The sequence below is a fragment of the Eleginops maclovinus genome, chromosome 22 (genome assembly GCF_036324505.1).
Source record: "Eleginops maclovinus isolate JMC-PN-2008 ecotype Puerto Natales chromosome 22, JC_Emac_rtc_rv5, whole genome shotgun sequence".
Lineage (NCBI taxonomy): Eukaryota > Metazoa > Chordata > Actinopteri > Perciformes > Eleginopidae > Eleginops > Eleginops maclovinus.
In genome coordinates this window covers 22511822-22535175 of record NC_086370.1, presented here as the reverse complement: position 1 = coordinate 22535175, position 23354 = coordinate 22511822, and positions in this window count along the sequence as shown.

Sequence of the window (23354 nt, the reverse complement as noted above, 5' to 3'; positions counted from 1 at the left end):
CTTTTGTGTGTGTGTTCATGTAAGAGAGAAGAATGGGAGAGAAAAGGCAGAACATTTTATGCTCATTTTTAGGTTATTTGTACATAGTGTGTCTCCTGGGACATGTCTCCATGCTTTAATGTTCAGAAAGCTCTTTATGTTTCTCATACTGCCTGTGATGCAGCACCTCTTTTCACCCTCTGTCTGAAACCAGAGCCCAGTCTGATCTGTTTGGTTAGCTGGACGGCTCTGGATCCGATAAGACAACCGCGTAGAGATGTCCCGCCCCCTTAGCCTGTCATGTACAATGTAAGTCGTAGCCAATATAAGCACAAGTGTTACATATTGATGTCAATATATTCCTTAACTTTGGGATTTTAGCTTTTGCAGACCATTCACATGCACTAAAATGTATACAACACACAGGAAAGGGAAAACCCCATAAAGCACAAGGCCCTATAAAGTTTGGCTGGGGGCATATACTTATGATGTGCCTCAGTTTTTGAAACAGGGACACAATACACATACCTTGAATATGGAGGTGTAAATGTCCTCGGGTTTGTGTGTGTGTGTGTGTGTGTGTGTGTGTGTGTGTGTGTGTGTGTGTGTGTGTGTGTGTGTCTGTGTGTGTGTGTGTGTGTGTGTGTGTGTGTGTGTGTGTGTGTGTGAGCGAGCTGTAGCCCAAAGCATCACTTATCACAGTGCTGTTCAGCTTTACAGGAGGTCAGCGTCATACACAAGGTGATCCTTCAAACAGGATTACTACTCTGTACTTAAAAGACTACATTAAGTCTCTGCCTGCAGACGGACACACACTGTCGGTCCTTTCTGACGGACCGAGGGGTGAAGTCAGGACAGTTTGATCGCCGATATGTGTGTGCACAGAATATCCCTCATCATATACATTTTGTAGACACACTGTGCCACCAAACCATCCTGAGTTAGTCTCTGTAACACTATTTGTTTGTGTGCTGTGACATTTAAGGCCCCTGGTAATACATACATTGTTTATCCCAGTCTTCTGCTTGCTCTATCATCGATAGCACAACAGTCATCTCAAGGTTGCTTTCGCCAAGAAAGTTATGACAATAGCTGTTACCTTGGGATAAACGGTTGTATCCTAAAATCTAAATTTAAGCTCAGTGAAGGCTGCAGAACACTTCGTTTTATGGGGACATTAATCTTGTGTGGAGGAATAATCAACCATTATTGGATTGGGTGGATTAACAGCACTTGGCAAAGGCGCTGTCTGTCTGCAGAAATGTTCTAGTACGATGTTGTGTTATACAAACAGTATACATAGACTGTATGTTGGATACCTACCATCATCAGCTAGGATGATTATTTTATTGATAGCATAGAATCAGTCTACATTTTGTAAAGGTAAAGCATGAAAATCCCCCGAAAAACCTCAACAGACACACTGAATAATACAGACAGGTAATCTGAAATTGGTTCGGGGGCAGCAGACTACATTACTACATTCTCACATCCGTCTATTTTTTTGTCATACAACTCCAGCTTTGTTTGAAGTGTTTTGACCCTCAGGCTTTTGGCCAGCCCAGTGGATAAACCCAGGAGAAAATATAATGCTCGGTTAAAGGCAAACGTCTTTGTTGGGGGTGGTAAACATTTCAGGCAAGTTTCAGCAATGATAAGCAAAGTCATCCTCAATGGGCAAATGCACACTGCAGGCTGTTTAACGCTCGTAGACAGAAGCAATGTCAGAAAGCAGGACAGGTGAGGTCAGAAAATGCTTTGCTCATAATTCCTTTGGGGTTTCATAAAAGCAGAAAAAGCTAAAAAATATATCTGGCAAGCTAGCCTTAATAATCAGTGGGGTGACTCAATGTCAGTAAAAGAACAGAGGCAGGTAACAGAGCCTGTAAAGTAACATCACCTGTATTTCCCAGATGGAGAAATAGAATATTGAAATCAGTGTAGCAGGATGTGTAGTGGCAGTCAATGGGTTAACATCTGTAGCATATTCAACAGACTTGTGGAAAATCTCTGACTCTCTGCAGTGAGAATTTGAAGCATAGAGTAAATGAGTGAAGTTTAAAAATGTAATGCTTTATTTACTCACTAATACAAAGGCATTAGTTAGCAGGCTAGCTAAGTGGCTAATCTTACCTAGCTGTGAAACCACACAAACAGCGGACTTCCTGTCATGTTTTCTAGCATGAATCCAATCGGCAGAGGTGAAAAGCTAACGTTTGTCAGGGTTGGGGAAATAGGACCAAAGTGCAGTGAAACAAGGGGGAGGCAGGTATTGGGGTTTAACAAGAGGCAAGCTTTATTTAACCAAAGCTGTAACAACAAATCTCATAAAACGGTGCGAGCAGGCACGACCATCAAAAGTAAAAGTAGCAAACAAAAACTAAATGAAACCAGAAAGACAGGAGGGCAGCCCAGAGGACTGGGAAACAAACAGAACTGGACCACGAGACACAGGGACAAACATGGGAATGACGACGACTGAACTAGAGAAACAAGGGCAACAGAGACTTCATAAACAAGGGTAATCACAAGACAAGACACAGCTGGAGGGGGGAGGAGAAACACAGGGGCAACAGGTGGACACAATGACACAATCAGGCACAGGAGGAGAAACGCAGACAGGAAGTGAAGCTCAACATGACACAAGTGGGGACAACATTTTAAATAAAGCTGGGAACAGACACAAAACAAGGATCATGACAACGTTAGGCTATAAATGAACTAAGTGTTCTCAGTGAGACACTTGGTGTCAATCGCTGTGGAATTAACGGAGGTATTTTATGTTGTCGATCAAAAATATGAAACACACGTAAAAAAAACCTTTGAATTTGAGACGAGTGACCAGGAAATGCTACCTCGTTCCCAGGTTTTAGGACTCATTCCTGCAACACTCTATTCGCACAAGCTGCAACCACATTTTCAATCTCACTGGCAACAGTTATAGGCAACAATTGCCCTTTTCTATTGTAGCCTTTCAGTAACTTGGCCTGTGCAAATCGGATGAAAACAGCCAGTAGAAGTACTAAACATGATGTCAGACTCGAGGGTTTTTTGCTTCTTTTTGTTGGGATTGCCTTTTCCTTCTGGATTACACCATTTCTGAACATTAGGAGTCTCTGAATGAAGCCTAGGCAATTCCCGTAACACACTTATGTAAAGTGAGCAGGAGTGGCACAAAGTCTGCTTATCCTCAAGCTTGTGCAGATTTCACAGTGGGACATCCCGGGGCGCTAATGGAAATGTTGGGAACCGCCTGACGGGTGGACACTGGAACCAGACCAATAGGAAACAGAAAAAGGATTGAGGCAGAGGCGAGGATGGAAGACGGAGACGTCCCACTGAGAAGCAGCTGGTGGTCAACTTCTGCAGGCAGCCGATTGTGAAGCTGTGGGTTGTCTTTAAGGCTTGTGAAGGGAAAGATAGTAAAAGCAGGCTGGTGGGATTCACTAAAAGACGATCAAGTGCAAGAACCACGGACTCGTTTAGCTCGCCTGCTCTTAGAGTTAACTTTGGGTTCGTTTTTTCTGGCTCCACTGTGACGACCCGCTGTCTCTCTTATCAACAGCACCTGTTCAGAGCACACAGACACTGTCGGGTTCGATTGTAGATCTGTGTGTGCAACGAATCCCGCTGAACTGAACATCTACATTTCTCTCAAATCGCTAAATTAAGGGTGCCTTAAGGTGCTGTAATAAAGTTAGTTAAACGTAATCTAGGAAAACCTCACATTTCCCAGCCAGTCAGTAAAGTATATTGTCCTATATGGTGAAAAAGATCTCTGTATTGCCTACCAGATAGATACCAAAGAGACGATTTAATACGCTACTGCTGCCTCTTCTCTGCAGGGGTTTTCACATTCTAGCAGCTTAATTGACTGGTTTCAGACAGAGGGTGAAAAGAGGTGCTGCAGCACAGGCAGTATGAGAAACATAAAGAGCAGGAGAGGACTCTTTAAAGTAGAGACTCTACATACTGATATACACCTGAACATCAGCAGGAGAGGACTCTTTAAAGTAGAGACTCTACATACTGATATACAGCTGAACATCAGCATGAGAGGACTCTTTAAAGTAGAGACTCTACATACTGATATACACCTGAACATCAGCAGGAGAGGACTCTTTAAAGTAGAGGACTCTTTAAAGTAGAGACACTACATACTGATATACAGCTGAACATCAGCAGGAGAGGACTCTTTAAAGTAGAGACGCTACATACTGATATACACCTGAACATCAGCAGGAGAGGACTCTTTAAAGTAGAGACACTACATACTGATATACACCTGAACATCAGCAGGAGAGGACTCTTTAAAGTAGAGACTCTACATACTGATATACACCTGAACATCAGCTGGAGAGGACTCTTTAAAGTAGAGACACTACATACTGATATACACCTGAACATCAGCAGGAGAGGACTCTTTAAAGTAGAGACTCTACATACTGATATACACCTGAACATCAGCAGGAGAGGACTCTTTAAAGTAGAGACGCTACATACTGATATACACCTGAACATCAGCAGGAGAGGACTCTTTAAAGTAGAGACTCTACATACTGATATACACCTGAACATCAGCAGGAGAGGACTCTTTAAAGTAGAGACTCTACATACTGATATACACCTGAACATCAGCAGGCAGAGGACTCTTTAAAGTAGAGACTCTACATACTGATATACACCTGAACATCAGCAGGAGAGGACTCTTTAAAGTAGAGACTCTACATACTGATATACACCTGAACATCAGCAGGAGAGGACTCTTTAAAGTAGAGACACTACATACTGATATACACCTGAACATCAGCAGGAGAGGACTCTTTAAAGTAGAGACACTATATACTGATATACACCTGAACATCAGCAGGAGAGGACTCTTTAAAGTAGAGACGCTACATACTGATATACACCTGAACATCAGCAGGAGAGGACTCTTTAAAGTAGAGACTCTACATACTGATATACACCTGAACATCAGCAGGAGAGGACTCTTTAAAGTAGAGACACTATATACTGATATACACCTGAACATCAGCAGGAGAGGACTCTTTAAAGTAGAGACACTATATACTGATATACACCTGAACATCAGCAGGAGAGGACTCTTTAAAGTAGAGACGCTACATACTGATACACACCTGAACATCAGCAGGATATTTCCTCCTTTATTTATCAATGCAATATAAAAAGTACTTTAAGCTGAAGTTGAATTCCTCCTGCTCCCTGTTGTTCCTGTCTGTTGTCTCACAAACGCTCTCAGCTCATTAAATGAAGTGTGACTGGATGTTAATGAGCAGCATGTGGTCGGTGGGGTGCTGTTGGGCCACCCCACGACATCTCCACTGCCACTTTGTTTCCTGGGAGGACAGCAGCCGTCAATATAACCTGCATCCACAATCAACCAGTGCCAGAGCAGTATGCAATTATGCTCCAGTTTATAAATGGCATTATATCAGCTGTCAGCCACATCACAGTCGTCCTGGTTCTTCTCTGTGGTTTCCAGAGTTCACCGAACACACTCTGACAACTATTTGAATCACTTGGGTGTTTAAATAAACACATGCCGTCTGAGGAGCAAATTTGCGCGACACTTTTTCTCCTCCCTCTTTCACATTTCACTTAATTGGATTTCCTTCTTCTTTCCCTCTTTGCTCCTTAAGCAATTTGTCAGCGTGAAGGCTTTCAACAGTATAATTGTATAGACCAAAGCAGCTCGGGCTCCGTGCTCATAGAGCAGGATTGATATCCATGTGAGTCATTTTCTATTTACTGTCAGGTTGTGGGCTGAGAAGTCTGTGGAGTTAGTATGGATGTCTTGTGTGTGAGCAGTGACAGGTGGGGGGGGAGTGAGGATGGAGAGAAGAAGAAGAGGAAAACAAGATGGTGGTGGAATGATGAAGGAGGGCAGAGGGAGGACAACATTATGAGGATAAAAGAAGAAAGAAACAGAGGACAGAGGAGAGACAAGCAGACACCATGTCCCAGTTCAGTGGCTGAAAGTCTGCAATTGTTGGCCGAGGACACCATGACAAGCTTTTGGGGCTTGTCCTATTTCTTTTTATAAATTGGATTGGATTGGAGCCTTAATTTGACAGTGTAGAGACAGAGACCGGACAAGCATCAAAGCTCCAAAGACTTGAACGGGAGAAGTATTGTCGATCAATGTGACCTTAGAAAAGAAGAAACTAAGGATCAAAAAGATGATTTCATTTATAGGAAAACCTTCCTTTCGTGAAGCATATTCAGGCAGCAGCCTCACAATGCAGCACATGAGCACATACTACAGTTTAAAAGGCAGGAATAAACTCTGAGCTGGCAGTGAATGCTCCCTTTTAGTTTAACACACACAGCTAAGATCACACACACTTATTTCATGAACATATAGGTTCACCTGCTGAATTAAAACCAGAACAAATGAACCAAAGAAAGAGAAAACCATGAAGCAGATTCAGGCAGTAGGAGTACAGATTCACACTTTAAGTATTAGAACAGAACAGAACACAACAGCTGACAGAACAGAACAGAACAGAACAGAACAGAACAGCTGACAGAGGAGAGAGAACAGCTGATCCTTCACAACAAACACTATGTTTTGAAACGAATTTTGTCTAAAAAGTGAACATTTTGAAAAAGGAGTTAGAATTATGAAAAATAATCTGAAATGTTTGAAAGTCAACAATTAAAAAGAAATCCTTTTTATGAAAAAGTCAGTTTTTTTAAGAAATCGTCGGAAATTCAAAATGTTGAATAAGAAAAGGACATAAGTCGGGCCACATGAAGGAGTTAGAATAATGAAAAGATAGTGGGACATTTTGGAAAGTCGATATTTAGAAACAAAGTCAGATTTTTTAGGAAAAAGGTGATCATTTTGAAGAAATAGTCAAAAATTCAAAACAGTTGAAATTTGGAGTATCAGCCTGCAGAACAAAACAGCTAACAGATAAAAGGAACATCTGATCCTTTACAACAAACACTATATGATATTTCTCAGGCTTTACTAACATTATAATCCTGCTAATACACACCGCTAATGACCAGTCATCAGATATTTCATGTAGGGAACACACTTAGTTGTATCTCGATGATCTCGTTACATGAATCCATTTCTCCCCAAGCCTGACAAGAAAGGTCCGATATGTTCACGTTAAATGAGACAAACTATCGTAAACTCTGATGCATCTCTGTCTTTAGTTTGCAGCCCTTAGTATCCACAAATCACAGTGCACTGATCGCTTGTTAGATGGAGCATTCATGTGATTCTCTTCAACTCATAAGTTGGTGATGGCCGAGGGTTAAGACCATATCAATGAGGAAAAGGTTGAAGAGACACTCTATGGATGATAACCAGTTGGTAATAAAGTAATCAAACCATACCTTTTCATCGAGTACGAACCAGGTTTGACATCGCTGGAGAGAAACAAAGGAGGATTGTGCAGGAAAGAAGTCAGCCAGCAACAGAGGTATCTTTATCTGTGAGTTTTTGTATTTAAAGCTTTTCTGTAAGCTCTGAAAAGTAGTGATTAAGAAACAGAAGGAGGAAGACGAGGCTACAGAGATGAAGTCAGCTAGAAGCTCCACAGAGCCAGCTGGTGACCCACAGCAGTGACTCTGTCCTAATCTTAATTAAGATCTTCCTCCAGTCACTGGGGCTCTCTTCCTCTGGTCTCTTCTTTCCCTCTCGGGTTCAGCTGTTGAGTGTTCGGGTTAGTATGTTAAGCAGGTCTGGGAAATGCAGAGCAGCGTTAAATCTTCAGACGACCGACAGAGGAATGATGAGCCGTGATTCTTGAATTTACCCACAGTTAGAACATCTTAAACTTGGTGCTGATGGAGCACATGAAGCCCTAACCTCCCTTTAACTCTCCACTCATGTTTGTGTTTCAGGTTTTATTTTGAAATGTAGTTCTCTCTTTGTGTATTGTCTTGTTTTACTTCCTGTCTCTGTGTTTCCCCCGTTTGATTACCTGATTCTTCTCACCTGCTACCCTTTTGTCTTCGTGATGACTTCTGATGTTGAAAAGACAAACTAGTTCCAGGTGTCCTGTCTCTATCTAATCCTGGATTTTCCTTGTGGTTTTGCAGCTCTTGTTCCTCAAATCATCCCTGTTTGTTCCTTAGATTCAGGTTATTTTTATATCTGCTTTATTTAATAAAGCCCCCTTTCTGTTTTTCTGCCTCCCTCGTTTGCTCTGTACTCATTCTGCCTTTCCTACCCACCCACTTTCTCCAACATAGAGATTTTTATCAGGTCCCAGTATTCCCCCTAGAGATAATCCGTGAGCCATACTGCACCAGATCAAATGGGGTGACTCTCCGAAGCAACGTATTATTTTCAAAGCCAAGTGCACAGAACTCAATCTATAAGATTTCATGTAAATCTGGAATCATAATGCTGTTTTTTTTTGGAAAAGACAAGGCATAAGGTTAGTTTTAATTGCAAAAATCCATCCAATTTAATAAGCTGACAGCCGCAGCAGCCTGCGAGTAGGCAGTGTTTCACCTCTGCAGCCGTCCATTCGTCCACATGAATCACTGAATAGGAGCCCTGTCCAATTAAACCTCATTAGTTAAGGAGATATCAGCCAAAAGCCTTTCGGACCGGTGGGTGCACCTGGCCTTCAGGACACACTCTGGTATGGGTTGGAGCTGGGACACATCCAAGGATGCCCACACATCATCAGATATCTTATTCCTCCCCCATGTCAGATGTTGGTCTAGCCTCCCAGAGACAAACATTATTAAGGGTGTGTTCGAGTGGATGGCATGCATTTCGTCTGCCAAATATAATGAGCTCGAACATTTGGACTTATGACTGTTTTCAGTATTCAAATGAACTCCGAAATGTTCCAAAAGTCCGAGCTGAGGTCTTCAAATATGTGTTGTGACTCATCAACTCTCCCATTCATAGACGACTGATCAAAGCTACAGATAATCACATTTGTCATTAACAGAGCCGTTAACTTTGGTTCAAATCTTTCAAATCGTTAAACTTCATAAGATCACCGGCTATTTACTGAACATGTTGAGTAAAATGAACGTGCTATGACTGGCAAAGTCGCTTTTCAAAGTAAATAGACTTTCTATACTGCGGACATTTGGACTTGTGGAGCAGTAAAAGCACGGCTGTGACTGATGACATTAACGACGGCTTAAACAGTCTGCCAATAAGTGAAGCCGATGAGCAGGTATGAAGAATACCAAGGCCCTAGACCTGCACACACATATGAGTGCAGTCCTGCGTGGTGAAATGTCGTCCATGAAAAAGGTCTATAAATATGGTGGACTGAGTTATCGTTCCACTCTTGCAGAAAACTTCCAATCTGTTATTCCTCTGTTCCCCTGATGAGATTCAGTTAGGAGGAAATCTACAGCAGGGCAAGAAATGGAATAACCTTATAAAGCTGTTTCTGGTTTACATTCTTACTCCTGAACAAAACGCATATTTCAAAGCTGACATTTTGACTTGTGCAATAAAAGCACAGGTGTATCAAAAGGCATCCCAGCTAAATAATGCAGAAACTGACTTTCATTTATAAAGAGCGAGCATGAAAGTAGTTCTGTTGGTCTCACATTACTTTAAGCTTGTTTTGAATAGACTGAAGAAGTGGTGTTTTAGTGCTCTAGAAACAATCTTCAGCGTCAATCAATCGATCAATCAATCAATCAATCAATCGATCAATCAATCAATCAATCAATCAATCAATCAGTCAATCAATCAATCTACATACTGAAGCCCAAAGGACGTTAGCTCGTCCATTATTAGCTGGTGATCTTATGTTGCCCATGATGAGAGAGGATGGACACAGCTTATATCCGTTTCTCTATAAAGGTTTACCCAGCATCCTCTTCTCTGTTTCCTTCTCCAGATTTCAGTATTCATTGGTTTATAAAGCTCTTAATTTAGAAGTTGACTGACCATCAGTGTGTTCGTAGCAAATGTCAAAGAAATATGAGCGAGGTTACACACTCTGCCAGGCAGCACAGCTGTCGGATCAAAATAGGAAGATGTGACTGTGACCCTGAAATCATTAGACACCGCACTAAGAGCAAGGATGGGAATGATAGCTAATGTGAAGGCTAGAAAACAAGCTAACACAATTAGCTCTTCCATTTCTTTAGCCAGTGATCTTACTTTGACCGGGGCGGCCTTTTCCCCATAAATCTGGACCCAGCTCTCCTCCTTCATCTCCTCGGTTTACCCAGCATCCTCTTCTCTGTTTCCTTCTCCAGATTTCAGCCATTGTTCCGACCGCCATGCTAGCCAGCTTTAGCATGATTAGCTTCTCCCTGGTGAAAACAAGGCAATGGGAGTTTCAATTGAAACCTCAGTTGCTGAAAGAGTTCAACCATGTCTCTCAGTTCATTTATGGGATTTCAATGTAGTTTGACCTCATTTTCCCCCCATTTTTTAGGTTCTTTACAGTAAAAATGTAAAGAACCTTTCAAATCTAGGCATTATAACCACAAACCCAAGTGACAATTTCTCCCACAAAAAAAGCTTTCAATGTCAACCTTTTCCTTCCTCCTCACGCTAACTGTCTGCAGTTCTTCTGCACATCCCTCTGAACTCATTCTCATTCTCAATTCAATCTTTGACTTTTCCCTGCTCCTAATCATCTCTCGGGCCCGCCTGTTCATACTTAACACCTCCATGCCTCTCTCAGACATTGTGCTCTGACTGAACAAGACCTCACCTCCAGTATGAGAAAATGTCTGCTTAAACAAGGCGTCTGGATAATGACCTTGCTCACTTCTCCTCTCCGTAAAGCTGCTGTTGCTTGCCAGAGAACATTTAAAGTGCTTTTCTCTAACGCCCTTGGTCCCGCAAACGACTTCAAGGTAGAGAAAAATCATTAGTACATAAAGTGAAGTATGATTTAATATATTTCAAGGCACTGAAAGGATATTGAGTTCATTTTTTTTGGCGCCAACCGTGCATTCAGCCAGTTGAAGTTGCTCTATTTTCAACTTTAAGCTTGATATCTTTCATTAATAACTTCCATAAGTATCATATGAAGCTGTGACTTCTCCGTTGAGTTTCTGCTGTTGTGCATCAACCGCCTTCTTCACCTGAGGGAGAAGCTAATAGCGCTAAAGGGGGCTAGCATGGTAGTCGGAACAACAACTATCCCCACAGAGATCTGGAGAAGGACACAGGGGATGCTGTGTAAACCGAGGACACGAAGGAGAGCTGGGTCCAGATTTATGGGGAAAAGGCCGCCCTGGTCAAAGTAAGATCACTAGCTAAAAAAATGGACAAGCTAATTATGTTAGCTTCTTTTCTAGCCTTCAAATTTGCTAGCATTCCCATCCTTGCTCTTAGGCAGTGTCTAATGATATCAGGGTCACTGTGCTGCCTGGCACTGTGTGTAACCTCGCTCATATTTCTTTGACCTTTGCTACGAACACACTGATGGTCAGTGAACTTCTACATTAAGAGCTTTATAAACCAATGAAAGGGTTATACAGGGAGCCAATGCAGTGTATATTCATGTTAGTGTCCAAGCCCTAAAACATATGCTGCTTTATCGCCTGCTTTACTCTTTAATGAACTCCATAGGCTCAGTAATAATGTCCTTGAGTTATTCTTATAATTACTTCATATTTTCCTCATATATTCCATTTTAAAACACCTACAATATATAAAAGTTTTACCGGGTATCAGAGGTCCGTGTGACAGGTTCCTCTGAGAACTTTTGTTTTATCGGAGGTGTCAGCAGATGGCGAGTCGAAGGTCACACACACAAGTCAAACCTAGGTGCATCACCTCATGGATTTGCCTCCTGCCCGACGTTTTAGCAGCTAACTTTAGTCTTTCCCCTCTTTCCCCTCTTTCCCCTGTTTTTCCTGTTCTTTTTTACAAGTGTCAAGTCAAGCAAGGATAGCTCCACGCCTACAGGGGTTTAAAATGTCCCTGTCACAGTGACTGTGAGTAAAAGATAAATCCCAGTACATCTTTCACAACACTTAAACCATCTCCTGGGGCCTGCAAACTGGCATGGCCTGTGTGTGCGTGGGTGTGTGTGTTTCACTTCCCACTGGTCAATGACACAATGCACAGACCAGAGAGGTTGATAAATGTGTGTCATAGTCCATTTTCAACGTCATACTTTCGACTAGACAAAAATACCTTTTATCTAACTGCCTCCCCGTCTTTCAAAATCTTCTGAGACCTCAGACGGAGATTTTCCAAGCCTGAGTATTGAATGAAAAAAAATCTATATGAAACTCGGTGAAGCAGAAAGGCGATAGAGTTTGCTTTCTCGTGCAAAAGCTACATCCTGTTGGAGCTCTTGATATAAGGGGGCTAGATCAAATGGACTTCATTTAGGAGTTTGGAAACATTTCAGCTCATTGATTCCTTACACATCTGTTCATCAAGGGAGTCATTTTCCAAATGGGTTCCGTCATAACAGCAACATAACGTAATGCAAACGCCTCCCTCTACTTACTGAAGAATATACGGTGGAGTTCCTTCAAAAGTGATCTGAAACTCTTCCTAAGAGGCCAATTTAAGATTAGAACAATGCAGTGTCTTTAAATGAAACCCCACTGCTACTCCAGATGCTCATCTTGATGGTAACATTACCTTTTACTCTTATTCCAACGTCTATACTGAGAAAAGCAGGTGCTATGTTGTTTCCTGGCAGGTCTCTTGAGGTTCGTTAAAGATGCAGTCATAGATTTATAGTACGGTTACAATAACTCATTAACGACTCAAACTAAAGGTAGATGCACACAAAACACTACAGTTAAAGAGGTCTTATTGTGCACCTGAACATCAGCAGGAGAGGACTCTTTAAAGTAGAGACTCTACATACTGATATACACCTGAACATCAGCAGGAGAGGACTCTTTAAAGTAGAGACTCTACATACTGATATACACCTGAACATCAGCAGGAGAGGACTCTTTAAAGTAGAGACTCTACATACTGATATACACCTGAACATCAGCAGGAGAGGACTCTTTAAAGTAGAGACTCTACATACTGATATATACCTGAACATCAGCAGGAGAGGACTCTTTAAAGTAGAGACACTACATACTGATATACACCTGAACATCAGCAGGAGAGGACTCTTTAAAGTAGAGACTCTACATACTGATATACACCTGAACATCAGCAGGAGAGGACTCTTTAAAGTAGAGACACTACATACTGATATACACCTGAACATCAGCAGGAGAGGACTCTTTAAAGTAGAGACACTACATACTGATATACACCTGAACATCAGCAGGAGAGGACTCTTTAAAGTAGAGACACTACATACTGATATACACCTGAACATCAGCAGGAGAGGACTCTTTAAAGTAGAGACGCTACATACTGATATACACCTGAACATCAGCAGGAGAGGACTCTTTAAAGTAGAGACACTACATACTGATACACACCTGAACATCAGCAGGAGAGGACTCTTTAAAGTAGAGACTCTACATACTGATATACACCTGAACATCAGCAGGAGAGGACTCTTTAAAGTAGAGACACTACATACTGATATACACCTGAACATCAGCAGGAGAGGACTCTTTAAAGTAGAGACTCTACATACTGATATACACCTGAACAGCAGCAGGAGAGGACTCTTTAAACAATATTTACATTTTGAATTCTGTATTGAATGTGTAAACACAGCTGCTCCTACGACTCATACCTCACCCTAACCCCCACCCCCGGCTGTAACTGCCAGTGGGAGAAAACTATCCTGTATGCCTAAAAGTTTCAGCGTCTCCAGAACACCTCTATTTCAGAAGTTTTAGGCGTAAATTAAACCGGTGGAGAAGTGTGAGGTACGAGGCTGGGGTGACACTGGTATCCATGGCGACTCCTCTCTGGGCGGCGGTAATTGATGCTCAGCCTGAAGGTGCTTTTGGGAGCTTAGTGAGTTCCTGACAGCTCACTTTGGGTTCAAATGAACCAATCTTTATGGCTTGGCCTCCTGGCTATGTAGGGACATAGGGTGAAGAAACAGATCTCAGAGTTATGCCTTATTTGGTCGCATTGGGGAGGAGGTCACATCCAAGCAGCCACACAAAGCATGGACGGGACATCTCTTAGCGGTTGATCAAACACAACAGAGCCGACCAGCTAACCAATCAGAGCAGACTGGGCTCTGGTTTCAGACGGAGGGTGAAAAGAGGTGCTGCAGAACCGGCAGTATGAGAAACATAAAGCTCTAAATACATCTATGAACCGGAAAGGGAGCAGAATATTGCTTCAATTCTCTGCTCTATCTGTCCTTTTCCCCTCTGTGTTCTGTCCTCTCTCTTCAATGCTCCCTATTTCCACTCTTCCTCTCCCCTTCCTCTACACTGTGTTTGGTGTCATTCAGGATAAACATAGTGTACCTCTCCGCATTATCATTTTTTTTCTGCTTTTTAAGTTTCAAATCATTACACTTGCATGGAGATTTCATAATGTGTCCTTGGACGAGCCCTGGGAGGGTTAACACTTGAAAAGTGATGTAACTTAATTGAAGTCTTGCGATGCAGCACGGGGTCTATATCTTTAACCGTCTGCATGATCCAAGGTGGAGAATAATGGGGAGATTTTGGTGGACAGTCTTATAGAGAATAATGTATCTTAAATAAAAGAGGACTGAGGGAAAGAAACAGGCAGGGGGGGGGGGGAGTGTGTGGGCGAGACACTCCCTCTGAGGGAACACAGGGATTTGAGCCTTTGCTGACCGTTTACATGCACTAAAACCTATAGAACACACTACAGGAGACGGAAACTTCAACAGGCATATTACGGCGTCTTTAAGGGGAATAGTTAAGTGTTATTCATATGTTCTTTTTAAGTGAAGCTAATTAGCACTGGGGAAACATTGGGATAATCCACAAGGTTGTGACCTTATTTTTTGACAGTTTGTTTTCAGTTTTTTTCCCCCAGGTTTTCTGTGGATTTGTATCATCTTGTGACTGTTGAGCTCAAACAAATAAATTCTAAAATATGTGCATTCTTGATTGTGTCTAACACCTACCTCCCTCCTGCCACACACACACAAGCCTCAGCTCCTTCTGCTCGGCTCCCTGTTCACCTCCGTGTTCCTCCTCCATTTGTAATGATCATTAAACAGCTCCCCACACACCACGCAGGCAGCTCTAACAAGAGTAGCGTGTACATGTCAGCTATTAGAGGCAATTAAAACCGTGTGTGTGTGTGTGTGTGTTGATTTGGAGTTTTGTTTGTGTGAGCACAAACGCAATCATAAGAGCGATGGTTGGTTGTGTACGTCAATTCTTCCCTTCTCTTTCTTCAACATGCAGAAACATGGGGAACATGATGTCAGGCTCGTTGTCGCTGTGGGAATAAAGAGTGCCAGTCCCGCCGGTGGAGGACGTGTCAAACGGCTGACGGAGACGAGGCTTGCCTCCGACTGTGTTTGTGTGCGACCAAGTGACAAATACGGATAATAAGCTGAAGCATTATGTGGGAAAACCACATGGAGATGAGCTTGAGTTTGCCTGTTTGACTTCCTGATCTTGAGAGGATCATTAATATGTTTTATAAAAATGTCCCGAGTGATCCAACTGCAACAAATTAAACCTCAAAGCAAGTTATGTACGAAAAGGCGGTAAGAGAAAGGGGATTAACATTTTGTTCTTCTTTTTTTGCTTTATTTTGAATAGAAAGCTAATAAACAATCATTTAAAAAGCGTTTACCTCATTAGTCTCTCAGCCAAATGGGATCATTAGCTTCAGCTGGTTGAGCTCTGGCAGGTCTGATTGCTGCCGGCCCGGCTGAATTTAAACCTCATTCATATTCAATTAAAGAGTGACCATCATCATTACTGTGATCTGAGGACAATTATACGTAAAGACCGATGACAAACACACGAAGTTGGTACTGGAAAAGAGTTGTGAAGACATTTCTTGGATGTTGGGTCTTCAGGACGTGTTCGAAAATAAAGAACAGCTGGGAATATTTGAAGTACTTATTGGCATCTAGAATTTAAAAGTAAGAATTCAACAATTTTTAATAGTGTTTACTTCCTGTCTTCTTCTTCTGCTGTTCCCTTTAGTGTTTACTTCCTGTCTGTCTTCTTCTGCTGTTCCCTTTAGTGTTTACTTCCTGTCTGTCTTCTACTGCTGTTCCCTTTAGTGTTTACTTCCTGTCTGTGTTCTTCTGCTGTTCCCTTTAGTGTTTACTTCCTGTCTGTCTTCTTCTGCTGTTCCCTTTAGTGTTTACTTCCTGTCTGTCTTCTTCTGCTGTTCCCTTTAGTGTTTACTTCCTGTCTGTCTTCTTCTGCTGTTGTTCCCTTCAGTGTTTACTTCCTGTCTGTCTTCTTCTGCTGTTCCCTTTAGTGTTTACTTCCTGTCTGTCTTCTTCTGCTGTTCCCTTTAGTGTTTACTTCCTGTCCGTCTTCTCCTGTTGATTTTCTCTGACGTCCAGCTCTCTGTTTTTAAAACAACAGACCTCTGGAATGTCCAAATTGACTAATCAGAACCAAGCGTTCAACGAGGCTGTGAAACAACACAACATAAAGACATTGTATGAAGAGCCTGGGTGCAGATGTTGCCCCTTAAGGTGGTGGAATTTGCTTTGGGTGATCTTAGTGTTGGGTTACTTTGTTTATAGGCAAATGAAATGTTACTGCCTCATTGCAGAATACAACACCCCCCCACACACACACACACACACAGAATCCTCAAACAAGGTGTGCAGGGGTTTGAGGAACACAAAGCCTTGGAGGTATTCTGTAAGCAAACACCATCGCAATAACCTGACAGACTCCCCAGAAATCCCCCAGAGATCTTCAGATGTCACCCAGATCACATCTGGGTGTGTGTGTGTGTGTGTGTGTGTGTGTGTGTGTGTGTGTGTGTGTGTTGTTTACTCTCCCGTAGAAAACCCAGCAGCAAAGCTCTTGTCTTTCGGTCTAAAGCTGTTTTGGGATAATGCAACATTTCTTTGACTTAATGGATTCTTTTTGTTATTGTTTTTTAATAAGGCGGAGTGGAGGTAGCAGGTGGTTTCAGAGAGGTTGTTAAATCTCTTTTCCCTGAGACCCTCATGGTGGCAATTTATTCTCACCCTGGGCTTGTTAAAACACACCGGTGTTTTTTTAGTAAATTGTAAAGAAATGTCTTTCTCTCGGCTCGGCGGTCGCAAAGGTTCCCTGACAACAACACATGTATAATAATGATACTGAAGAGCGCTGATTTACACCTGGTTTGAAATGACAAGTGTATGATGAGAACACACCAGATGTTAATGCACTGCCAGTAGTGGATTAGTCATAATCAGACATTTTATCTGCCTGTAATTTGTGAAGCACACCTACGAAGCATTCCTGCAGAGTGCGTTGCTCATCAAGCTCAAGCTGACTCATCACCTGGACAAAAGGGACGATCCAGAGAAGAGCCCTTGATCTTCATTTAGTGATGATTGTGCTGTTCCCCGACCGTGATCCACTTACCAACACGGGTGATGATTAATGATGAATCTCCTGCCGGTCCTGAACCTGTTTACGCACGCTCATATTCAGGAGGGTTTTTAATTCATGACACAGGTGTGGAGCTTACATCAGCCGCGGTTCATTTTATAAATAATGCAAAGACAGATCTCATGATGGAGCTGAAGAAGAAATCCACGGAGAGTTGGCCGAGTGCCAAAATGAATAAATCCAGTAGATCATGAAGGTGAGGCTGGATAACGAACCTATACGGGGTGATGTAATAACCTATGGTAGGATGTTTGATTCGACTTAAATTTGGTCTTAATAACTAGGCTTAGGTCTGCTTTATTATCGTTCTATCAACCAGTTTCTGTAGTTTGGTTTTGTTTATAGAAGGCATGAGGACGTGTTTCTCGTTAGGCGTGCATTTACATAGTTTATCCACTTGATTTGTTGCATTGGTACTCTGCAGTCTCTGCTAATTGCTGGGTTCTGTAAGCAGAAATATTGCAAGGCTAGGCAATTTAAAAACACCCCAATATGTAAAGAAAAGTTTGAGAAATGAAATGCTGCATTATTGCATACAGAGCCCCTTGAAAGGACCCCCTGAAATGCATAACTTTGTAATGTTTGTTTGGGGAAAACAGCACGACCTGTTCAGACTTCACAGATGTGTAGGAGCAGGAGAAAGAAGGCCTGGTTTGAAGAGATGATTTGTTCCGATCACAGGATGTTCTTTCTTACAAAACCATTTCTTTTAAGATACAATGGCTCATGTAAAGCTTCAAAGTCTCTCTCAAGGAATCAAGATCACCAGTAGTAATGGACTGGCAAAGTATTACTAAGTGCATTCAACCATATGGATGCAAACTAAAAAAAAAACACACATCAACAACCCTAGAGGTACTTTTGATTTCAATAAGCTTGATGATTGTTGGTGCATTGGCTTTAAAGAAGTCAAATTATTTTATGAAATCCTGCTGACAGAAGATGTGTAGACTTTCTGCAGTCCTGAAATCAATCAGAGGTCTATATAGCTATGTTAATATTGTACTTACCAAACAGGTTGCTTGGATTTTAGAACAACAACAACAACAACACAAACTCAGAAGGATTCAGAGGCTGTCAACAAGCCCACGCAGAACCAGGGGGTCCCACACGTCTCACTTAAATAAAGGGACTGTCTCACAGTGCGTCTGACAGGGACTCTCTTTCCATTTTAAGACGGGATAATCACCTGTTTTTCAAAAATATCTAATGAATACTCAAACTAAATAAATCATACACAATCATTTTTCACTGAAGGGTTTTTGCTCGGAGAGACAAAGAGACGATGACTGTTTAGACATGAAATCAGAAATGGCCACCGTCTTTGTCCCACTCCTCTCCTCCTGTCAGCTGCAGCGCTCTGACTCGGAGCACCTTGACAGTTTAAAGGCAGAGAACTCCCACCATCGGCTCTGAGACTTCCTCTGACAGCCACACTCCAGGCGTTTCTCTTTTTAAGACGCTATTCGCTGACACTGTGCTGCGTTCGTTGGCTCGTGCAGATCGGATGCTTCTGGTGCTCGTATGGATTATATCCTCTTGAGTTTAAATGAAGCCTATGGGACCCTGAGAGACTTTACACTAAGAGGTAGACCTGTTGGCATGTAGATCACACAGCTCTCACATGGCTCTTTCAGTATGAATTCACCATGGATTGAAGAAGAATAAATGAATAAAGCAGACAATAGTTTTTTGTGTGTCATGTTTTGTACATACGGTATTTAGCAGAGCACATAGCATAGTCCTTTTTCTCACTTAGATAACCTACCGCTTTAACCAGCAAATGCACCTAGCATTTAACTCCTATTACACAAAACATACTTCAGGAACTCCTCAAAACCTTTAGGACAGTGCAACAAAATCCAAACCCTAACCCTAAACCGGACTAAACTAAACCCACGGATTCATTAAACACTTTCAAATCCAGTGTTTGCATGCAATAAATCATCCCAAATAACCACATTATCAGTCAAAGCACATTTTGTGTTATCAACGCTGGTGTTCCTTTGTAGAAAGTTCATGCACTCTTTGAGTATACATGATTTAAACATCGCAGCAGCAGCAGCAGCAGCAGCAGCAGCAGCAGCGTCTCCTGAACGAACGGAGGACCTAATAGCTTTTTTTGTTGCAGTTTCTCCGAATGCTGAACAAAGATAAGCCTCCTTCAACCGCCTCACGGTGCCACAAGTGGATGAAATGGACAAATCCAAACCATTAGACCGTATGCAGATAAACAGCGGAGACACTAATGTGAAATAGTCGACCTTATAAGCTGAGGTCAAGGTTTTAAATCATCTCTGCCTTGTCTCACTCTATTAGCTACATCTCCTCTAAAGCTGCATTTCTTTGTGCAACTGGTTGATTTTCAAAGGCAGAAACTGGAGAAAATGTGTTTTCTTTGCCAACGTTAGTTTCTATTGAAAGAGTATTTGAAATGTGACATAATATCCTCAATAATCAACAACATGGAGCTTTGAGTGCAGCCTCTTCATGATGTCTGTGTGGAGATACGCTCATCTGTCCTCTGCCTGAATTCACCCTCTGTAAAGGAATAAACAGTCGCGTTAAGATGCGCCCCGCAGCGATAATCATTCTGTCGTTTTTTAAACACCTCCACCGCGCTAAGTAACATTTGATTGAGCACATTTTGAATCGACTCTGCGATGCACAAAAGAGGAATCAGTGTGTCACTCCCTCTCTTTGTTCCGGCTCTCTTTCTGCACAACAACCCGACAGACGAGCAAATATTGATATTTGTCAGAAGTGAATTACTGAGCGCAGTATATATAGAGTTGCTGCAATATTTGTTGTCTTGGCGCGGATCTCGTCGCTCCCCTACAAGCAAACACTTAAAGCTTGGCACAGCAGGGGGGGGGGGTGACAATAACAAACTTCCAACCCCACAGGGAAATTCACTCGTTGGAGTCTGAACTGCACTGAACCACCCACCCCCCCCCCCTTATATATATATTTTCAGACGGAGAAAGGAGTTACCATAGTAAGTTCCAAGCTACCACATTCAGTCAGTCAGTTCTGCCATAACTGAATAAATTATAGCAGAATATATCTCACATATATCTGTGTAACCCTTTCTTAAAGAGTCAGTTCATCGTTGCATCCACTGATTTATTTTCATTTTTCAAGAAACCCTCTTGGTTGACATGGCAAATGGAAGCCCCCCCCCTGCAAATACTGTATAATTAAAGAGGCCCTGTTCTAATTTTGGGGGTTTTCCCTTTCGAGTAGTGTGCTCCATAGGTTTTAGTGCATGCCAATGGTCTGCAAAGGCTAAAATCCCTCCTTCCCCCGCCTCCATTGGACACCTTTGTCCACAATGACATCACTATGGAACACTCACGCTTCTATTGGGTTGCGCTCCAACACATTGCACGTGATAGGCTAAGGGCAGGAGAGGACTCTTTAAAGTAGAGACGCTACATACTGATATACACCTGAACATCAGCAGGAGAGGACTCTTTAAAGTAGAGACACTACATACTGATATACACCTGAACATCAGCAGGAGAGGACTCTTTAAAGTAGAGACTCTACATACTGATATACACCTGAACATCAGCAGGAGAGGACTCTTTAAAGTAGAGACACTACATACTGATATACACCTGAACATCAGCAGGAGAGGACTCTTTAAAGTAGAGACACTACATACTGATATACACCTGAACATCTGCAGGAGAGGACTCTTTAAAGTAGAGACACTACATACTGATATACACCTGAACATCAACAGGAGAGGACTCTTTAAAGTAGAGACGCTACATACTGATATACACCTGAACATCAGCAGGAGAGGACTCTTTAAAGTAGAGACGCTACATACTGATATACACCTGAACATCAGCAGGAGAGGACTCTTTAAAGTAGAGACACTACATACTGATATACACCTGAACATCAGCAGGAGAGGACTCTTTAAAGTAGACTCTACATACTGATATACACCTGAACATCAGCAGGAGAGGACTCTTTAAAGTAGAGACACTACATACTGATATACACCTGAACATCAGCAGGAGAGGACTCTTTAAAGTAGAGACGCTACATACTGATACAGTCACCACTACAACGAATACCAGACTCTCCCTCTGCAGCGTTTCTCTGCCTAATGTTTTCCGGGACGGCTCCAGTCGAGCGACCCCTGCTCAATCAAAGCGTCCACCCTTTGCACTGAGCACTGAACCCGCGCAGAAATTAATTGGCAACACCTGCAAGCTTGATGTGGACGCACGTGGGGGTTCATTAAGGTGAACAGACTCAAAATGCTGTTTGTAGAAAAGGACGTCACGCTACATCCCATCAGGAGTTAATGCAGAGCTTCTCTTTAGACAGTAGAGACCCAGATTGTGTACATCATTACGTAAAGTGTTTGTTATCTATTGGATGAACAGTTACTTTGCTTTGTCAAATGAGCTCAAAATTCTGTGAATCTGCAAAACTATCTTATCTGCTCTTCCTCAAGGCTGCAAAAAAGTCCTTCCGTTGTGATAAAGGGTTTCCAAAGGCCCACAGGAGAGCCCTCAGACTGCTGCAGACTTTATAGTGGCATGGCTCTCATTCCTCTTTTAGAAATGGGATGCAAAGTCAGATCGAAGGTGGACAAAGAAAGGGAGGATAATCCATCACTTTATTTGAAGAGCCTACGTTGTTTCCTCTCCATATGCTCGATCGTTGACATGTTTAATTGAATATCTTTTAACCTCCATCCTCCCCACAGACCCCAGGCGTGTGCTGTGTGTCATATCGCACAGATGCTTTGTTTTATCATCGCAACGTTTCATGACTTTGTCAATCAACGTGTTCATAATGACTTTATGTCTCATTGTTTGTTTTGATGCTATTAAAACAATGTGTTTGGACCCTGAGGGGGGGCGGAGCATAATGCACCGGACTCCAGTCTGCAGTTTTAACGGATAACACATAGATAAGCTGTATCTGGGGGGTAGGGGCGGTACACAACATGTTCTCAGTCTATTTTTCAGATGACATTAGTTACATATCTTTTAAGAAGATGTGGATGGTTGTTGTGTCCCCACAGTATTCCCTATGGTTCCCCAGGGACCCCAGATGGTAGTCCTTGTAGGTTAAATAAGTATTTTATGCGTCATTGCACGATTCTGCTTTGGTTTGCATGTCAGGAACTGGCTCCTAAATAAAGTTGACTATTTTCATAAAGGAACAAACTTTCCACAAATCATGCATGGCTCATATTTTTCAATAAGCATTCACTTTTTGTATATTTTCTGACCTTCCTAGCCTTGATATTCCCTTCATTAAATGACTCAAGTTACAAAAACATGGGTTTGTTGCACCTCATTTACAAACATCGAAAAACTACTTCAATTTATATGGCACCTTTCATATACCCAAGGACGCTTTTACTAAGAGGGGGGGGGGGGGACACTCAACACACACTGGGACTACAACGGAAACACACAAGGCGACAGAAGGCAGATGTGTGTCGTTGGTTGTGAGGGCGGGCTGGGGTGAGCAAATAAGGGGGGAAGCCTGTCTTAAACAGATGAGATGATCAGAGTTGACTTGAAGATTTCCAGAGAACGGGCGTTACGCATTTCAGCAGGGAGGGAGTTCACAGCGGCACTGAGAGCATGGTCCCTGAAAGTGTGGAGGTGTTAAAGGGGAATGGAAAGTAGTCCAGAGTCGGAGCAGCCTTGTAGGGGCGGAGGGGAAAGGGCAGGGAAGGACATGAAGGTCAAAACCATTGGCTAAATGACTTAAAAGCTTTCAATCGACATTATTTTTTGTTTTCAGGTTAATTAAAGTATAGTCGAAGCATTTTTATCTTGCATTTTTACAGATAATCCACCAAAAAGTCGAGTAGATTCGTTCCATGCCCAACAATGCATTGGAGATTTGCCATATGTCTTACTCTA